Below are 20,734 nucleotides of genomic sequence, written 5' to 3' on the forward strand. Positions count from 1 at the left end.
TAATTTCTTACGTGATTCTCTTCAATTTCATGGAACATATCCATCTATATTCATCGCTTCTGATGGAGTCATGATAGTAATAACTATGAATATTCACTAGACCATTAAGTCAATAAAGCAAAAGCCGATTCTGCGGTTAAAAGTCGTCTTCGTTTAAAGTCTGTTGTAGCTGAATATGTAGCTACTTAAAAAGGCGGATGTGTCAACACTAAAATCAAAATGCGTAAAAAGTTAGCTTAATCTGTATAAAATTTCTTTATAGATTGACTGGTTTTGACTACTCTTGAAAATGAGTTTAATATATGTTATCACTTACTTATTTAATCCTGAAGCCTTTATACCTTTTCAGGTGTAAGGCATGCTAGAGTTGAGTCATTACGTAGGCTCCCTTTTCCACAGCCGTTCCCATTCTCTCTTATCCTGTGACTGTTCTTTTCTTTCCTGTCATTTTATTTCTCGATTTTTACCTACCGTCATAATTTATTCCATCTAGTTCCTCCTCAGTCTTCTTTTCTTTTTTTGTATGTTCGTGCTTCATATATCTTTCATATTAGTCGTTCCTCTTCCAATCTCATAACAAGGACAAACCATCCTAACTGTCCTTCTTCGATTTTACCATTTCCGTCCAATATATCTGCAGCATTCGCCTGTAGGCATACATTTCGAACGCATCAGTTTTCTTCTCTGTGGCCGCATCCATGGTTCAACCTTCGCATCCGTACAGAAGAACAGGAAAGATGTAACAACGAAGCATTCTGTTCCGGAGCTCCAGGCTGATTTTGCGGCTTATCAGAAATGTCCTCATGTTGTTCAGAGTTGTCCGCGCTTGCTCAATTCTTGATCTGATTTCGAGTTTTGGGTCGCATTGCTGGCTGACGAGCGTGCTCTTGTATCTTAAAGTCTGTTCAAGGCACGTTATTTTTTGAGGGTCTTGTATGAACGGCTTGGACACCCCTGTCTTTTTCTGGCTACAGTTCTATCATTTACTTACTTAATCCTGAAGCTTTTATACCTTTTCAGGTGTAACGCATGCTAGAGTTGAGTCATTACGTAGGCTCCCTTTTCCACGGCCGTTCCCATTCTCTCTTATCCTGTGACTGTTCTTTTCTTTCCTGTCATTTTATTTCTCGATTTTTACCTACCGTCATAATTTATTCCATCTAGTTCCTCCTCAGTCTTCCTTTCTTTTTTGTATGTTCGTGCTACATATATCTTTCATATTAGTTGTTCTTCTTCCAATATCACAACATGGACAAACCATCCTAACTGCCCTTCACGATTTTCTTTTGAATTGATCTTAAATCAAATTTTCTCTTTTAGTGTTATTCGTTATTTTGTCGTATCTTGATTTATTCTCTTTTTTTTTTCTTAGAAATCTCATTTTTGTAGGTTGTATTTTGCTTTTTTGTTTCTATGTGAGTATCCATGTCTCCTATCCGGATGTCAATGTGGGTATGGCTACTGATTCATATATTTCTGTTTTTATTTGTTTTGGTATTTCCTTTTTGACTCGAAAAGTTTCAGTCGGTCCAGTCCTCTCGTTTATTTTTTCTTCTTCCATTTTGTGTTTCGGCTTATTATCATCGACTTAGCTTCTTGTTAGTTTATTTTCAAATTCATTATCTGTAGACAGTCATTGTATATTTTTAAGTAGGAATTCAAGGTTTTCTTATCTCCAGTCATAACTACCATGCCATCTTCGTATAGTACCTCCGATGTTTCAATGTATTCCATTATCCATTATCTGACTTTATACTGCTTGATTTTTCCTTTTGTTCTTTCGATTCCTTCTTCCAAAACTATGTTAAACAATAATGGGCTTAGTAAACATCTTTGCTTTACTCCTTTTGTTGTTTCGAACCTATTTGATACCTCTTGCCTAACTCTGACATGGTCTTTCGTCTGTTTATATAAAGCCTTTACTCCGTCTATCAGATTTTCTTCTTTACCTCTGTTTTCTAGGATTCACCATATGTCATTCCTATTGATTCTGTCGAATGCTTTTCTAAGATCTATAAAACATGTTTATGTATCTCTCCGTCTTCTCTTATTGATTTTTCAGTTATTTGTCTAATGATGAGTTTTGCACCTGTTGTTCCTCTGTTCTAAATCCTTGTTGTGAGTCTTCTATTATTTCTTTCATTCTCGTATATATTCTCGTGTTTATTAATTTGATTTCTTGTGCCTCCTTTCTTTAATATTCGTGTAATTATACCTACTACCCAATCTTTTAGTGCTTCTTCTGTATCATATATTTTGTCCGGTATGAATCTTACTGTCTTTGTTATTTCCCTTTCGGCCGCTTTTATTGTATCTTTGTATCAGTATATCAGTATATTGTATCAGTCTTTGGTCTATTCCTGGTGCGTTCCTTAGTTTCAATGTCTGTATTACCTGTTGTATTTATTTTGAACATAATTCCTCTTTTGTTGTTTGGGCTTGTTCTATAGTTTCTTTGGTTTTTTGTATCGTTTATATCCTTTCCTTCTAAAAGATCTCTAAAATATTGTCTCCATCATTTTCGTTTATTATATCTCCTTTGATATCTTTTATGTTGATGAGTGAGTTCATATTATGATCACTTGTTTTTTTGGTGTTTTTAATGACTCCAAAGAACAATTTTTGATTTTCTTTGTAGGTGAAATCCAAATCCTCGCCATGACTTCTGTTTTTGTTTTCTAACTTATCTTTTATCCTCTCTAACCTTTTTTTGCATTTGTCGTAGTATGATTGTGCTTTAGTTGTTGGGTTTTTCCTCAATTTTTCTTTTTTTTTTATTAATAGCATCTTTTATGGTTTTCGGCCACCTACACGTTCTCTTGTGTTGCGTGCTGACAATTCTTCTTTTTTCGCTGCGTTTATCATTTTATTTGTAGTTTCTCTGAGTTTGTTTGTTTTTCTTCTCTACCCATTGGTTTGTTATTTTCAATCCTTACTTCTCATTACCAGTTTCTGGATCTCTTTTAATCCTGACATCCTCAACTGTTGTGATCACAACTCACATATATTTGCTATCATGTTATTATAATGCAGAATGATTTTATCGAATCAAAACCACTCCTTCGATAAAGATATTCAATATGGATTGAAATATTTTTTTCTCTTGTTTGATATAAAAATATCCACTCCATCATCTTCATTATATTATTCATGAATACCACGAAGATGGTATGCTCCTTTGGCGATGTTATAAGATATTTTGAGGTACATGATATGTTACACTCGATTATACAGAAAAAAATTTATGGAAAACAACATTGACTTGGGTGTTGAGAAACCTAAGATAATGATAAAAAGGCAATCGGTCAACTTTTCAAGACAGCTGTAATTTATATTTATGTTATACGGATTGTAATAAAGATCATTATGGTATTAATTATGAATATTATCAGATGAAATGTCCACAGGAATTGATAACATGGCGTCTACCATAATTGAAGGTATAAGAAATTAAAAGTGCCTGTTTACTATGGTATTAGTTTATATTTATTGTTAAATTGAAATGATTGTTATGATATCTGTGGAAAAATTTGATAATAAATATCTCCTAACCTAAAAAATATATTCTCAAAGTTTTGGAAACAATTAACAAATTTTATTAAATACTGGATCCACAAAAAAAACAAAAAACAGGTGGATTCCTTCATAGTACTATTTTTTAAAATGATTTACTTTTCTACTGATCGCAGAAAACTAATAGAAAAAAACCCGAAAAACAAAAATAAAATTAATCTTTGTAATTGAAATAGTGGTCAAGGTCTACATAGTTGTTCGGTATTTTTCCTTTTACTTTAATCGTATTATATTTTGAAAAACTGTATGATGTATTGATGAAATGACAGGTAAATAAGATTTTACCAATTAGCATATGGAATATTCAAGACATATGTATAAAGGCTGGGTCACATATATCATACATTCCTCTCATCTGACTCCGTTCTTACAATCGGCCGAGTGTCTGAAAAGTAAATTGTACTTGGGTTCAAGCGGTGTAGTTTACATTTTTCCAGTACGACTTTGAAGCGTCTACCACCCGTCTCCTGCAATTCGTTTGGTCGTGGGATGCGTGTCGTGAGCATTCTTCTTGTCGATGCGGCATTATGAAATTACTTCTTGTACAGCAGATGAGATTAGAGCGTGGAATACTCTCCTTGTGTAGATCTTGTTTTTCATTTTCTTCCAAACACATTACGATCATTACTAAGTCCCAATTACTAAATTTTTTTGCGGAAGTCCGCCGCGATATTGTTTGAATCAAGACTGGCGAATGTTGCTACGAGTTTAATCGAATATCGAACATGGGACGTAAGCTTGTAAGATATGTGTGCTCAATCATATCAATCTCGCACCGATCCGCTTATATGTGTATCCTTGTCTTAAAGCGGGTGGTTTCAATTTTACAAATGTGAACCTGATCTATCTGCTTCAAGTGACGCAGACAGTTTAAAGTAGAAACCAGAAATATCAGGATTTAGCGTTGTAATATAATAATAAGTTTGAGTAAATAACAAAAGTCAAAGAAGAAATTTTTTTCCATAATATATAACTCAAACTTCTTATTTTTTCTAGCGCTCCTAGATAAAAATGCTTGGAAATTAATTTTTCGGTTTTTGGGTTCAGACAAAAGAACGCCACACTTTATATAGGGATGTCCCGGTTCAAAAAATTAGGCTCTATTTGCTGATGCCCTTTTAAAAATGGTTACCGTTTTTACTTGGTTTTCAGAGCTCATTATCTTCGGTTTTATTGCGAAATACTTTCTTAAAGAGTTGCTACTTGAAAAAGTGCAAAACTACCTCCCGAAAACGTGGCTTTTGTGAATTTTGTTGACTCGTAGTAGAATTGTTAATTTTTATTTTTGAAAAAACTTGAACGGCTGGGTAAACATTTTTAAAGGATTTGATTAATTTTATTAACATTAAGAAGACAATTGATTAACTATCAAAAAGTGTTCTCGAGCTATTAGAATACTCGAACCAAATCCACTAAATATGCTAAATATGCCGCATAGTTTCATTTCTACCAATTCCGTTATTCATTGTTTTCTTCATTAAATTAAAATGAATATCGATGAATTCAATGACATGACAAGATATATACATAGTGATTGATTAATGAGTAACAAAATGCCACAATCTCATGCCGCTGTAGGTCTCTAATCAATTTTTATTGATCATAATGCGAGACTACACCAAGATGTGGTGATTTTAACCAAGTCTTCTAATCTAAATGCATGGGATCAGTTTCAAAAGTCCGTTGACGACCATAATCCGCCACCAGAAACTATATAGGAACTTAGAAATCTTCTTCCACAACTGTGGGTAGATAATGCAAAAAAATTATTGGACTACATGGTTGAAAGCATGCCAAGAAGATATGCTGCTGCTATATATGCAAATGGGGTCAAATAGAATATTGGCTGTTATTTAAATATTCTTTTTTGAAAATTTTATTTTGTTTTATTATTCTATATAAGCACTTCAATTTTAAGTATTTTAAGATAAGAGAACAAATATTTTATGATGTATCTTTGGCATTCAACAGTTGACAAATTTCTACCATTTCTAGAAATACCATTGAAATCATTAACTTGTGGTGTTTATTTTTCTTATTCGTAACTACTTATAATTCGAAATGTACCTGATGCAGTCATCTTTTTTGTAGTTCATCAAAAATTACATTGTACTGGTACTAACGTGGAATTCTATCAATAAGGGATAAGATATTTGTTGTAGTATCGATCGACAAAATGTTTGAAATTCACTTTCGTGGTTATTTTACTAGTATGTAATAGTTAGTTTCAACTATATTAATATATACTAATCGCCTGTTGCAAACCGATTGCAATGACGATTTTTCCCAGAAAGCACAGAACTTTGACTAAAGGATACATTGCGAAAATTGAATTTTTTTGCGTGGCTTGCAGAATAACTTATTTGTATACGAATATTCACAGACGTGAAAACAAAAGTTTTAAATATTTAATTATTATTAAAAAATACTCACTCAGTGTGTTTTCTTTTTCTTACGATGCCGTCTCCCTACTGATGGCGATCCAAATGGCTATTGTCGCACGAGAAACCGCAGCTCTGAAAATTTCTGTAGACGTTTGTCCGAGCCATTTGCCCAATTCTTTCAGCCATGAATTTTGTCTACGGCCGACCGACCGTTTTCCTTCGATCTTCCCTTCTATTATCTAGGTACTGCAACTTCCTCAAATTTTTTATGTTTACCAATTTACTGAAGTACCCCTATTTGATTTTGAGTTTTAGGTCGCATTGCTGGTTGACGGGCGTGCCCAGGTATCTTAGAGTGTATTTAGGGCACCTTATTATTTAAGGGTCCTGTATGAACGTTGGACATCCCTGTCTTTTTCTGGGTACAGATTTTCTGCTCTGCTAGGTGCAGATAAGATAGGGCTTGCCAATAAATAAGCAGATCTTTGACGGCCCTACAGTCACAGAGGATGCCATCAGCGCACTTGACTGCTACCGCTTTACATAAAATTGCTCTTTCTCAAGGTATGGAGGAGGTGCCAAATAGGGTAAGTGATATCATATTCCGCCATTAGCCCTTCTTTAGGATCAGATACATGCTGAGAACACGATTTTCTCCACTGATAGGTTCACTGGAAAGTAGAAAGATTTTTCGGTAAGCTAAGCAACGGTGCACTGGATGTCGCCGTATATGACATATTTTCAGTCCTCTTACTGGCATCGGCAATAGTTGCTTTGCAGTGTTTCTGGAAGGTCGGAGTTAGGTAAAATGCAATTCCCAGCTATTTTAGTTTGGTATTTTGTAAACTTTCACACACCTCATATAACTTTCGATTTTCTTTATGCATGTCGGTGCAAAGCATATAATTCGAGATTCCATACGTATGACGTTCAAATTTTTTTTCCACTCTCTCCAAACTTCTGCATTGAACAAAAAAAAGCAGAATCGTCAGCGTATATGAAATGCTTTGAAAATACTATAGTAGGTGGATCGTTGATACACATACCTGCTTTTTTCTGATTAAGTATGACAGTTATCTAAGAAAATTATAATGCACTTTAAAGTTTAATGAAACCGGAAAGGAAAAATAATATAGGAGTAAAATAAGTGACGAGAAAAAAATGTTAAAGAGTATTCCATCTTTCAAAACAGTAACATTTAGGCTTTCTATTCTCAAATTACGTTTTAAGTTGATTATAGAAGCGTATTTTTCAATATAATTTGTTGAATCATAGTCATGTTCGGAATTTCTCAATCTAATCATTCCAACTAATGCTTCGTCGTTGCAAGAGACGTTGTCCGTTGATTTTGAGATTTTATGCTTTTCTACTGTCGATGCTTAACTCAGAATGAACAGTTTCAATGTGTTAATGTTTCTATTAATTCTTCGCCACTTTCCAGCAGTGAAGATTAAAATCAAGTTACTGATATATTTACGCTGACGCTAAAGAATAATTCTACAAATTTATGAAATTAGTATATTGTCATCGGTCATTTTGAAATGCTCGTATTATTTCAAAGATCGCGTTATATTCATACAAACATTATATGAGTGAAGCTGAAAATTGAAGCGTGTTAAAAATATTCAGCTATGTACAAAGTTACCCTTATTTTTGTGTGCCAACACTCTGATGACAGATTGACTAAAGGGTCAATAGGTAACTTTTCTTTCACTCAAACTAATATTACTTGATCAGTTATAAAATATTTCTCCGAGAAAAGTCGTGCATGATTATTATTAAGTACCGGTGGTAGTAACAAATTTATCAGCAGTCACAGCAGCTGCTTAATATTATATATTTTGATATAAAATTAGTCGAAAAATCGCTGTTTCAGAGAAGTTTTCCCCACGGCAACGAGACCAGTTAATTCCGATGTATTCTGGCCTATTTGGTATATATATATATATATATATATATATATATATATATATATATATATATATATATATATATATTTACCAAAAATCGCTGATTTTGCACTTTTTTTGCTATTTTGCGAGCAAACTATGCGTCCCAGCGAAAAACTTAATAGTTAAATTTTCTCTAACTTTGCCATTGAACATTTTGTAGTTAGCATAGTTAAGCTGTTAGAGGGCACGCAGAAGATTTCTAAAGTCATTTCTGGCATTTTCTGGAAAACTATGCTTTTTGTCTAAAAATTTTGTTTCAATTTTGCTTAGTTTTACCGTTGGAGGGACTGAAAAAATTATGTATTCGGCTATATATGCCACATTATATATAGAGGCTTCTGGGACTTGTTACTGCGTACCCGTAACTGGCAGCTGCATCATAAAGCAGGAGACAGCTGGTAGGTCCCCGGTATCCTCAAATCTTTGGAAATGAGGCGGAGCGGGGAGCGGAATGTCTGTGTGTTTCTTCTCAGTGTGAATGTCTGTTTCTTGTATGAGTGAGGTTTACGAGATATTTTTCTACCTTCTGCGTTGCAGTCTCATATAGACGTTAGAGCGAAGCAGAGCCGTCCGTTTAATATCCGAAGAAAAGATTCCGTTTTAAGAATAAAGAATACTATGGACCTGCAAATTTGAAATATCCGCATTTAAATAAAATTGCAATGTTTCTTCATGCTTTCTGTGGGTGTTATACAACTTCAAGCTTCTACAATATTGAAAAAAGTAAAATATACAATGTATTGAAGAGTAACGAAGACTTGGCCAATTCCGCTGAAGTATTCAACGAACCTGCTGTTGTGGGAAATCTCAATTATATGAAGTTGCAAGATCTGTTGTATTGAAACGGTTCAATGCATCTGTAGCGGCTTTATCATAATCTTTAAATAATTACAGGCTAGATTATTCTAGGACAGTTTAAAATTTACCGATTAAATCGCTTCCTGCAACCGATGGTGATCTGAGAAAGCAAGCAGAAAAGATATAACTACAATGCCAAAGCTGGTTAATTCATGTGTTCGGGTGGAAAAGAGAAGACGATATTCTAGTCCCACAATTCTCCGATGATCCTCTGATTACAGATGATGAACTTATCAAAAAATTACTTTATACAGCGAGATGCTCTTGCAAAAAATTAGGTTTAAAATGTAACAAATTCTGTATGCAAGGGACTTAATTGAATGAATTATGAAAAAGTCGATGTATCTGGCGATATCGAGGATATTGGTTGCCAGACTGAAGAGCTTGAAACTTCAATTACTGAATTAGAAACTACCATGGCATCCATAAGCGAAGAAGAAGAAAGTGATGATGATGATGATGGATCATTGATCGAAGAAGATGTCAGAGCAGCAAAGAGACCTAGGATATCTACTTAATGTAAGATGTACAATATTTACATCAATAGTTATTTAATTGTAAAACATTCTCGAAAAATCGGAAAAACTAACTTTTGAAAATTTGGCGCGGCCCCTTAATCACAAAAACGTTTCTGACAAAAGTTGTACTATACAACTTTTTAATCCATTTTTCTCGAAAAATCGTAACTTATTCGCCAAGGGGTCGGAAGAAACGCAAAGACCCAATTACACGATTTTTTCAGGCCCTCTAGAGGAGAAACTAAGTAAAACCGAAAAAATGGTTCCGACAAAAGTTGTGCGAAATCTTATGCTCTATTAGGCTGCCACCAACTTTTTTTCCCTAGGACGCATAGTTTTCCCGAAAAATCGGAAAGACTTATTTTTCGCGGCGTAAATATATGTTGTTTCGGACAAAAGTTGTCGGGAATTTTGTACCTATGCTACAACTTTTCATAGTTTTCCAGAAAATGTAAGAAAGAAATCTTCTGCGTGCCCTCAAGCAGCTTAACTATGCAACGTACAACAAACTGTTCCATAGCAAAGTTGGAGGAAATTTAATTATCTATAACTTGTCTGGTTTAAGTTTCCTTGCAAAATCAGCGATATATATAACAATATCTCCGCACCCTCCTCCATTTTCGTGACTGCGTTAACTGGAATTCGGTTTCAGACGGCGAAAATACTTCAGAATTGACTGGTCTCGTTGCTGTGGGGAAAATTTCCCTGGAAAATGTCTAATTTGAATATATAAGTCCATTATGTGATATTTGTGTGGTTGATTTTAAAAATTTGTATGAACAAATTTACTAATAATAAATTCTTTTAAATAATAATATTTATCCTAGAATCTACTTTTCAGTATTACCTGCTATCCACAATAGTTAATTTTTTTTCGGTTTACTTGAATATGTTTTGCGTAAATTACGTTTTTAAAGAATTGTGATTTATACAAATGTTGTATTATTAGACATCTACGCATGTACGGCAACGTTGTACGTCTAGTGTTCTCTCCCATGCCATGGCGGTATGCGCAGCTTCACGCAAATGACTCATTCCGATAGTTGAAATCAGTCTGCCGGTAAGGTTGTATCATTTTCGTTTAACACTCATGTTGTTTGTAAACATATAAGAGTAGAACGTGTTTTAACAACTTTTTATCACAGAAATGTTTTAAATCGAGTTTTTTCCGAATAAATCTATTAGTAGCGTCTTATGCTACAATTGATTTGCTCTATTTTGTTTTAATTTGAAAAGCGTGAACCCTTGTTTAAGTGACAATCATGTTGAAGATCTGTTTGTTGTGTTGAATTTTTGTTGTTCGTTTGTTCTGTTTTACATTTATTACTAATTTAGTTTTTGTTTATACTCCAATACAACAGTTGACATCGTCAACATAAAAAGGTAAGTACTTTTCTTAATTTTGAGGTTAGAAAATTTTATATGAAAGCAAGTCACGACTATATTTCCGATTTTTTTTATTATCGTAAGGTGGAGGTTTACATTTGAAAAACCTATAATTCAAAGTTTATCTGAAACATGTTCTTATACGGAAATTTGTTAATTTATGAAATGCGGTATCTTTTCGTGTATCCGTCATTTTGTTTCTTCGTGTAAGAAATTGGCAAAACACTGCTTAGGTTCTCGTTGTAATTTAAAACTTGCATGGGATGGATGTTGTATAACTAAACAAAACCTGTTTTACATTTTAGAATGTGAGATATACGTTATAGGTTGTTATTTTTTGTATCGCAGTACCTATTTATGATTGGTATTCTCTACCTGTTTCTGTTTATTTTTTATCATCTGTGAAATTTAATATTTACACTAGTCAATGATAAGTTAATAATAGAGAAATTGGAGGGATATCAAATGTTTACGTATTGAATACCAAATACCCGTGTTTGTTTATGATCTCTTAATTATTACCTGTATAATTTCATCAAAAATTGAATAATACAAGTTTATTTTTACATTAAGATGTTTTCATTTCCGGAAACGTTATGTGTATGAATATGGGTTATTAAAGTTCATTGCGACAATAATAATTTCCCAGGTGTTTTCAGTTGCAACTGCAAACAGTGATTGAAAATATACAGGCTTTTGCACTCATAAAAGTTTTATTTCCTTTAAATATGCAATATAAGTAATGTTAAAGAAGAATGGGAATGTGATGGCCAATTTAAATTTTATGTGTTTATTTAACTGGATTTTATGCCAGAAGCACCTAGCGATAGGATAATGCATTATTGTCAATATTCATTATATATATGTATATACCTACAGTAACATGTGTCCAATTTATTTCTTGATTATTGGCTTCTTTAAGTGAGTCTTTTTGTTGAATTACAAATAACACGTACTTGGTTCTATTCAAGCTAAAAGCTAAGAGTTGGTAACTTCAATTATTTCAATGTTGACAACAAAATCTCATAATAAATAGTATACATAGACAGATATTCAAGAATTGCGAAGATACGGATACGTCAAACTTAATCCCTTCAATAAAATTTCAAACAAAAATGTCTATCAATATATGAATGAAAATATACCAAATTATATTAAACATTAGAAGTAATACAGAGGGAGGCAATATATAACGTTCTTTGTTGTGCAATAACAAGATATAAGCATATAAAAGTGGCGAGAAAGTAGCACTCATTCCACTTCCATATAAGAATTTCAATTTGAAAATCAGCACCTCGAAAATAATATTTTTGATCCCATCATGGAGTATTTAATTAAATCAATCAAACTACTGAATTGCGTGTCGTATTCGATTGGTTTGCTCGAACAGACACTAGTGTATCTCTAAAAGATTTGCAATTCGATGGTCCTACTGTTCAAAATAATCTATTTATTCTAGTGATTCTGACATTCCGAAAATATTTAGACTTCTCACAAATGCCACTACAAAAAATAAACAAGACGTTCAAGAGTTTGTACCAAATACTGTTGAGACCTATAGTACCTATGGGATGGCTTTTTCACTCTGGCTACGTTTTAGATGTCTAAAACAACTAGCTTGAGAAAGTTCTGATATGTACTCCAACGCATCTAAGGTTATTGCAAGAGATTTCTTGTGATTTTATTACTGGAGGTTGTACAGATGGAGAAATTGGTTCGTCATACCTAATACGCACACCTTTGAGGTGGAAAATCGCAAAAACCCCTTATTTGTCATCTTTGACCTCAATTACATTTTTTATCAAATTGATGGTGACCTCACATTTCATTTATAAGATCTGGTGTTTTGAATAGTGTCACCAATTTTCAGCTGGGTGCGAATTTTTGTAACCTCACCCCTATTTTTGGGTCTAATTTGACCCCATTAAATGTTCCTATCCATAATAGAAATTCAGAAATTAATATGTGTATATGCTTTTTACCATGCTACAAAAAAGTATACATATAGGGTGAGCTTACAATTTGGAAACATTTGAATATCTAATAAATTGAACAAAATTTTATCAGGTGTGGCTTGGTTGACATAGGACCATAGCGTTAAAACAAAACCTACAAAGTGAAGCTGATAAGACTTGTAATTGCTATGAGGAAATCTATAAATAGAATTCATATCCTGTATAGTATAACATTTCATGAATTCCTTAGACTTCTTGATTAACTTTGTTATAAGGTCCCGTACGGCTAAAACCAAGAAAAATAATAAAACATAGTCAATAAAAATAAAGTGAGTGGTGATGAAAATCGGAGAAACAAAACGTCCAAATTTTTATTCTAGTACTATAATTTGTATTACACAAATAGTAATCATTTGAAGAATTGATAGCAGAATAGATTCTAAAACTAAATAGTTTACGATTTGACGGTATACAAGTAACAAAATCTTTCGATTAAATCACGACTAAATTTTAAAAATCTTCATATTGTTACAAAGCTGGCTATAATTTCTGAATAAATTTTAGGAAACTGTCAAAGAATTTAATGTTAGCCGCTTAATGTAGCCATATGCGGTATTTTATTGGGAACGTGGCGATGAAACACCAAAGTGGACTAACTATAATATATTTTCCAAGCTTTCAAATTCTATGTATTCATCGTCTTGGAAATAATTGATTAAGATTTTCGGTGGTTTTGAATTGTAATAATTTTTGTAAAAATTTTCAAATTCATAGGTTTCAAAATTCAATATTCAAATTGACGTTGAAGGAAATATTGATTAATAGAAATATTTCAATTAATTATATATATTTCATATCATATTTCATATAATCTCTTACAACCCATAGTTTCTGAGTTATATGGCTTTAAAGTTGCGAAATCAGAACTACATAATATCTACACTACTATCTGAAGGCCAGTGGCGGCTCAAGCCCATTGGTTAAAAAGGTACTTTTTGTTTAAATCGATAAAATTTATGGTTTAGGAAACATGTAGATTTTTAGATCGTTGTATATGCCAAGAAAACCATATCATAAATTGTAATTATTTATTGAAAATACTTACAGGAGATATTAAAACACAATCAAACATTTCTAATTGCATACTGTCGAACATACTTACATAGGGAAGATTTAAATGTAGAAAAATTTAGTTGGTTAGGCTAACCCTACAACTCAATAAATAAAAACAAAAAAAAATTAATAAATGTTATAAGTGGGCACACATTTCTGGGGAATACGGAGGATATTTCTTTGAACATGAAAGATTATTACAAGATTATGCTTTATGGTGTCACACTACATTTTTGTAAAAGATTTAGATACTGTCAAATCGTGAAAAGTCCTCATTTGTACTGAAGTATGGGTTTGGTGATTGTTTTTCACTTCTTTAAATGATGGTTATTGTTTTTATGTATTGAGATGAAGAGAATGGACACTTTGAACTTAGTAGGTACACTTTTAAGAACTATTCCGTTAGTTTTATCTTCCGTGGTAATTCTGCAATAGGCGTGAAATCATTTGCTTATGTTTGTCGCACAATATATCTGTGTAACAAAAAAAATTAGATTATCCACCATGTAAGTTTTGTTTTAAAACGAAAATTTGCTTCCATTGCATCTATAAAACACTTGTTTAAATCTTGTTTCTTTCTCATTTTCCCATATTTCTTTTTTTCCGTTTTAAATATATTTAGAGGTTTTCTAACTAAACCTGTATGTTCGTTACGTATTAAACCATATTACACGAATATATTTCTAAATCTGGGTTAAGTTAATAGTCTCCAATTCATTTTATGGAGAGATGTTTGTTTTCTCCGGCATTGGACTTTTTAATATTGTCATGCGGAGAATGTACCTTGTAATATGTAGGTACATTATTGAAAATAGAAAACAATGATTCTTTTGTTTGACAAAGCTGGTAATTATCTGTATTGATGATACTTTATTTCTTCATTGAAGTGTATGAGTTTTTATTATGAAATAAAATTAGCTTTATTTATTTTCACATTAATTCGGTACTAAATGTATTTTTGTTCAATTGACTTGGCAAATATTCAAAAATTGTGTAACTTGGGCTCATAATATACAAGGGTTGCTACTTAAGTTATAAGATAGACAAATAAAACCAAATATTTATAATTGGTTATGGCTTCGTTGCTTTTCAAAATATTCCCCATTAAGATTAATACACTTCTGCATGCGATTGAACCTACTGTCGAAATATTTTTTCCACCCAGATTAAGGTACCTCCAAAACATGTGATTTGAAAGCATCAACCGCTTCTTCAGGTGTAGAAAAACGTGGTCTCGGTAATTTATTTTTGATCTGCGGGAATAAAAAAAAATCATGGGGTGCCAAACAAGGAATACTGCAGATTACCGATAAATTTGATGTTTTGACAGATCAAAAAAAAAACAGGTGACCATTTGCTTGGAATGTTTCGCGCGGAAACAAATTTTGTTGGATTTGGGTTGAAATACTTGTACATTCACGATTTTGTAGACGCATCGCGATTGAATTTTTTCTATCATTTTTTGGCATCAATCGACATGAGCTTTTTTAGCGATTGTCAAATTATGCGCTTTCCAATGCAAACTAATTTCAGGAAATTCATTCTGTAGCCGACGTGCGACTACGATTGATTCAGAAAATAAGCAAATTGATGGGCATACTGGTGTTGATTTAATCCACGCCGATAGTTATAGAAAATCATCGCATGAAAATGTTCGCGAATCAATTCCATTTTTTGACTGAGATGAATGTTTGAAGAACAACACAAATATCACTCGCATAAGATCACGTTCTGAGTATGTTCACTGTTAACAATGTCAAACTTCATGATGGTAATGTCAGATTTGACATATTCACATCTGTATCTCACTAACTCACTAAATTAAGTATCTTTCCTCGAGATATAATTATAAAATATGGAGTTTGGCGCTATAATCCTGATTAGTATTTCGGGTAATTTTATACTTTCGCGGTCCTCTCGTTTCTTGGCTCGATTTCAATGATTTTTTTTTAAAATCTTCGTTTTTACAGCGGATGTATGAAAAAAAAATAAGGGAAATATTTCACCTGGATATTTCATACGGTTTTATGACTAAAAATGTGATTATAAACGCACTTCATCGCATATAATTGTTCATAACTTTTTTACAAAGCAACAAACGCAGTTCATATATTTTTTTTGTTTATCTACACAGAAACATATTGGAAAAAAATTGGAAAATGTGTTTATTCATTTTTTATCTTTCATATGGCTTTCTGACTTTAAATGTTATCATAAACACTCTAGAAAATCGAAAAACCATCCGATTTCGATAAATTTTCTTTTTAATTTTCGGTTTTACAGCGAATTTATGTGAAAAAATATAGGAAATATGTCAGTTGAAGATTTTATATTGTTTTATGATTTTAAATCTTCATGAAACTGCACTCAATCACGTATAATTGTTGATAATATCAACATTTTTGTATAATTTTTTTTTCAATTTGTTCATTGTTTGTGTAGATTGTAAAAAAATATAACAACTTCATTTGATTATGTGGAAAAAGTTATCAAGAAATATCAGTGAATGAGTTATTTTCATGAACATTGAAAGCCCCGAAACCAATATAAGTTTTCATTTTTTTTCTCCTATAATTTTCTAGAGCCAAAAAACGAGGAGACCGCGAAAGTATAAAATTACCGTATTTCGTTTGAAGAGTTATCTTATGGTATCTTTGGTGGCTTTAGTTTTTACCATAAAACGTATGAAGAGAATCTGTTTTTTTTCGGAAAAAAAATTATTTTCTAATAGAGAAACGTGAGAATTGATAACGCTAATAAAACTTATAAATCTATCGAATAAATGATTATCTGAAGCACGTAATTTTGGGTGTTTCGGGATTCAATATGACTAAGAATAATGAATAAAATGAATATGACTCACGCATATGGCGCCCTTCCTTGTCAGATACAATATCGAAAGCTGTTGGTTAAAATACTCGCGACTCGAATTTTAAGAGGACAAGCCAAAACACCGCAATGGCTCGTTTTGCATTTTTTTAATGTACTTCTAGTCAAATAGGAAAGCGGTTTGAAGGAAGAGTGACTTTTATATGAAAAACTTACTTTATTGTAAAAAATATATCTTTATCCAATATAATCTCTCTTTACCTCTGCTCATTTGGCGAGTTCCCATTTTTTAAAATCATCCAAAAAAATAATCTAGTACTTGTTTGTTTCTGCCATCATCTCTTGACTTGCTTGTTACCAAGCCATTTTTGAAGTTTGAGACCAGAAAGTAATTGGAAGATTGTTGTTAATCAGTGTTAATCAGTGCTAAGACACTGTGGCGATGACCACTTTATGTTTTAATTATTATAGTGGAAGTTGTTGAGGAATCCCGACCCGTTATTTTTGTAAAGGCTGTCTGCGGAAAGTAATTGAAAACTAAACTCTGAAAAAGTTTGTTTATATTAGAACATTAAAATCACATCAGAAATGATGTTCTTATATTTCATATTCTATGACATATCAAAAGAAAATGCATTGAAGGTTTCCAAATAGTCATTTGAATTTTCAATGCGTGCGAGCTTTTCATGAACATTAAGTAGTTGTTGCGTCCACGTTACAGACAGCTTTCTAATATGTAACCTTTAAGGTCAATATTGCATATTTGACCGAAACATTAATTTCTTCATTTGCCTCACCTACCTTTATTTGATTATGACTAGTACTAGTGCAGGGAGTTCAACAACCCTTTCTGGACTAATTACAGTTTAGCAACATCCGTGTTCTTATGGCCACTTTTGAAATCAGAAAACGAGTCATAAATCATTTCATAAGACAGAGTAGATGCAGGATGATATTCGTGCAACTTTTTCTCGGTTTTATAAGTTTTCCTGTCACGTAGAAAATAATGTTTGGTTAATAGTCAGATTTAGGTAAAATTTTGAAAGATGATATCAGAAATATGGCGGAAAAGTTCAATATAATCCACTTCCACTCATGAAAAGCTACTCTTCCGTTAAAACGACATTCCATATCACGAAAGGGCAATGAAAACTTCATTTTTAGATGGTTTAACATTAGTACAATGTGGAGATTTTTAGGCGGTGATAATGTCGAGTAATAAAAAAAGAAATACAACTTATTGTCTTAGGGGACTGAAGGTGAGCTAAATAATATTAACTTAACCTACCTATATCTAAATATTCAACCAATGAACCTTTTCCTGTGAAAAATAATTCCAGCGGCAGAAACAACTTCGACAGGAAATTTCACTCCATTCCATATCTAATAAACAATTTAAATACTTTGAAAAGCATTCAGCGAATTATTATTAGATACATTTTGTACCAATTTCACATTTAATATTTATTCCATGATTATGACCGACAGCGTGATCGGCAATAACTCATTTTTCTATTCGTCTATATTTTAAATGAGATAGGTGCTCTGTAAAGAGGACATTTTAGTTTGCCCAACATACTTATTGTCAAAACATTATAGCTGATTGATGACTTTTCAAATTGAGATTAACCAAAAATCTGCAAATCTATAAACTAATCTCAAACGTATTCTGAGAAAGATGTTTTCTAATCCTTCTGTAGAAACAGGATTAAAATGTACAAGAGCAAATTTTTTTCCTGTCTCGCGTTTTGATTTTGGAAAATGAATTTGTTTAACCTATGACTTATCAAGAATTTTGTTATCATCACCGTTAAGCACATATACATTCTCAGTAAAAGTTTTTTCCTTATTGTATCTTCCATTTCTAACTTCAAAATTAAAAGCAAATGTATTTTTGGATACCTTAGTCATAAGAAAAGTTCAGAATTTGTCTAGTCGACGCTTCATTGTGTCCAACATAAAATGGCCTTCTTCAAGATACAATAAAGAAAAACTTTGTCCAAAATTAAAACGAAAAACTGGTAAAAATGTTCTGGTATGTTTCAATCATGTTTATATCATTATCTACATTATTATAGGTATCATAAAAAGCAATTCTTTAGTAATCTCAACAATAAGTTGTAAAATCGCGGAAAGTGGAAAATTTGAAAAACGATTTTAGAAATCGCTATAAACACGCCCTAAAAAACTCATCGGTACATGAAAGCTAAAAAAGTTTTGAAGTATCTAAAAATCTGCCAAACTTAAATTACTAGATTTGTTTTCTCACTCATTGGAATTCATGCTGTCGTCCAGGTAATTTGAGAACCCTGTATAATAGATAGCTACATTGTGTAGAATGAATCAATGAATATACTGAAATATATTTGCAACATCTCTTCAATATGATAAAATTACTAATTAAATATTTGTTTTATGAAGATTTAATCTTAGAGAATTGCTTGAAGTAACTGAGATTGTTGATGAAACCATGATGAATTATTCATATCCTCTAATATTTTAGAAGCAATTTTAACTACTGCGCCCCTTCATTTCATCTAGCCACTTTAGAAAACTTAATATTCATTTACATATTAAATTTTGATTTTTAATCGCTGTTGGCAATCTGGATTTAAATTTATTCATAGGATCAAAAAGGATTCAATGATTATATTTATTACATTTGCTATATTATAGCAAAAAAGATTAGGGGCACAAAAAATTTGAGAAGTAATTCTAAAAATATTTCAGAAAAGCTGTAAGCTGGATAAAAACATTAATTTTAATATTGATGTTACGATTTTTAATGTATTTTGAAAAATATTGATATGATGAATTATTACCATCGAAATTAAGTACCACTCTTGTTTCCTTTTTGAAGAAGTGATAAGAAGTCTAAGAAAATTTCTCGCGAAAAAGTAGGAAACAATACAAAATTCTGAAAAAAATGAGAATTTTAAATAGTTCTCGGCTAAAATGGAATTGTCTGAACTTAACTTAATGTGGTTTGAAAAAAATTATAGCCCGAGAATAATCGCATCCCCCGTAAAAGTTTTATGATAGTTGAGACTTTCTATACTAAGAATGGGAACGCCTTGTTAGTTCTAGTTATCTGTGTAGCCCATTTGTAGTCCCATTTATCGCCTTTCCTGAACTGGAGAATCCTCCGGACCGCACAGCTTTGCAAGATAGGTTTTCAAAGTAATTCATACACTAAAAAGTTGCTTATTGTCTTCATGTGAGGGAATTAAAACACGATGATTTTCTATGACTATCAACTTTCGCTAGTTTTCCGAATTCAATCGTGGTCGCACTTCGCTACAGGATGAATTTCGTGAAGGTCGTACAAAACCAGCACTCAGCACCTCGAAGCAAATTGTCGCTTGCTTTTTTTCGGAATAACTGAATATGTCACAACCGTTCCATTTGAGGAATGTAGATCAGTCAATTCTAGATGATACACCAGCATTTGTTTTCTAGAATAAATCAGGGAAACCAATGATTCTTTCAGATCAAAAATAAATTGTGTGGTCAACGTTTTTCTGTAGCGGTTGATGCGTTCAAATCACGTATTTTGAAGTGACCTCAATGGGATTTGAAAAAATGCTTCGATAATTGGTTCAAACGCAAGTAAATGTGTATTGATCTCAATGGAGAATATTTTGAACAACAATAGATTCATATCTAATATTTGTTTTTATTTGTCTATTTCAAAACCCTCCTAATAACGTAAGGGATAACGAACTTCATGATAAGGCCTACTAGAGTCTGTACCTCCCCTATTCTTACCTCCAGTATTTCCAGCACTCAGTCTGAGGGGTTTGTCTCACATATGGCTTGTATGTAACCGTAAAACTGAAACTATACCTCTTTATTTTTTCGTTTCTTACAACTATTTTTCAATTCACGAGTAAGAAATTCCCTTGCAAACTCTATAGTTCTGACATATAGCGCCTACAATTTTTTGTTTAATGATTATATTCTCACCATAACTTAATTATACACATTATTTTCCATAATTTTCAGTTTTGGAGTGTCATTCAACAATCGTAGAACAGTTATTAGATGAAACGTTATTTACGCTCATTTTCTATAAATATTACCATCTATAGTTTTGAATAGTTTTGAAAAAAAACTCCAAAGTTTATAAAGAATAACTTTCATTTGATGAGACTATAGATAAACCA

The 20,734-nt window shown here is 32.3% G+C and overlaps 1 protein-coding gene across 3 annotated transcripts in view; it reads left to right on the top strand.

Annotated features, from left to right (window-relative positions):
- LOC130440858 (ras-GEF domain-containing family member 1B-like) overlaps positions 1 to 20,734 on the top strand; it is a 551,095-nt gene that overhangs the window by 283,471 nt on the left and 246,890 nt on the right. Inside the window, exon 1 of one of the 3 annotated variants that reach the window (XM_056774233.1) lies at positions 10,350 to 10,668. The exons of the other annotated variants lie outside the window; for them this stretch is intronic. The gene's annotated coding sequence lies outside the window, so the exon portion shown is untranslated. Of the gene's footprint in view, positions 1 to 10,349; positions 10,669 to 20,734 lie in introns of those variants that run through there. 3 annotated transcript variants of the gene reach the window in all.

The sequence above is a fragment of the Diorhabda sublineata genome, chromosome 2 (assembly GCF_026230105.1).
Source record: "Diorhabda sublineata isolate icDioSubl1.1 chromosome 2, icDioSubl1.1, whole genome shotgun sequence".
Lineage (NCBI taxonomy): Eukaryota > Metazoa > Arthropoda > Insecta > Coleoptera > Chrysomelidae > Diorhabda > Diorhabda sublineata.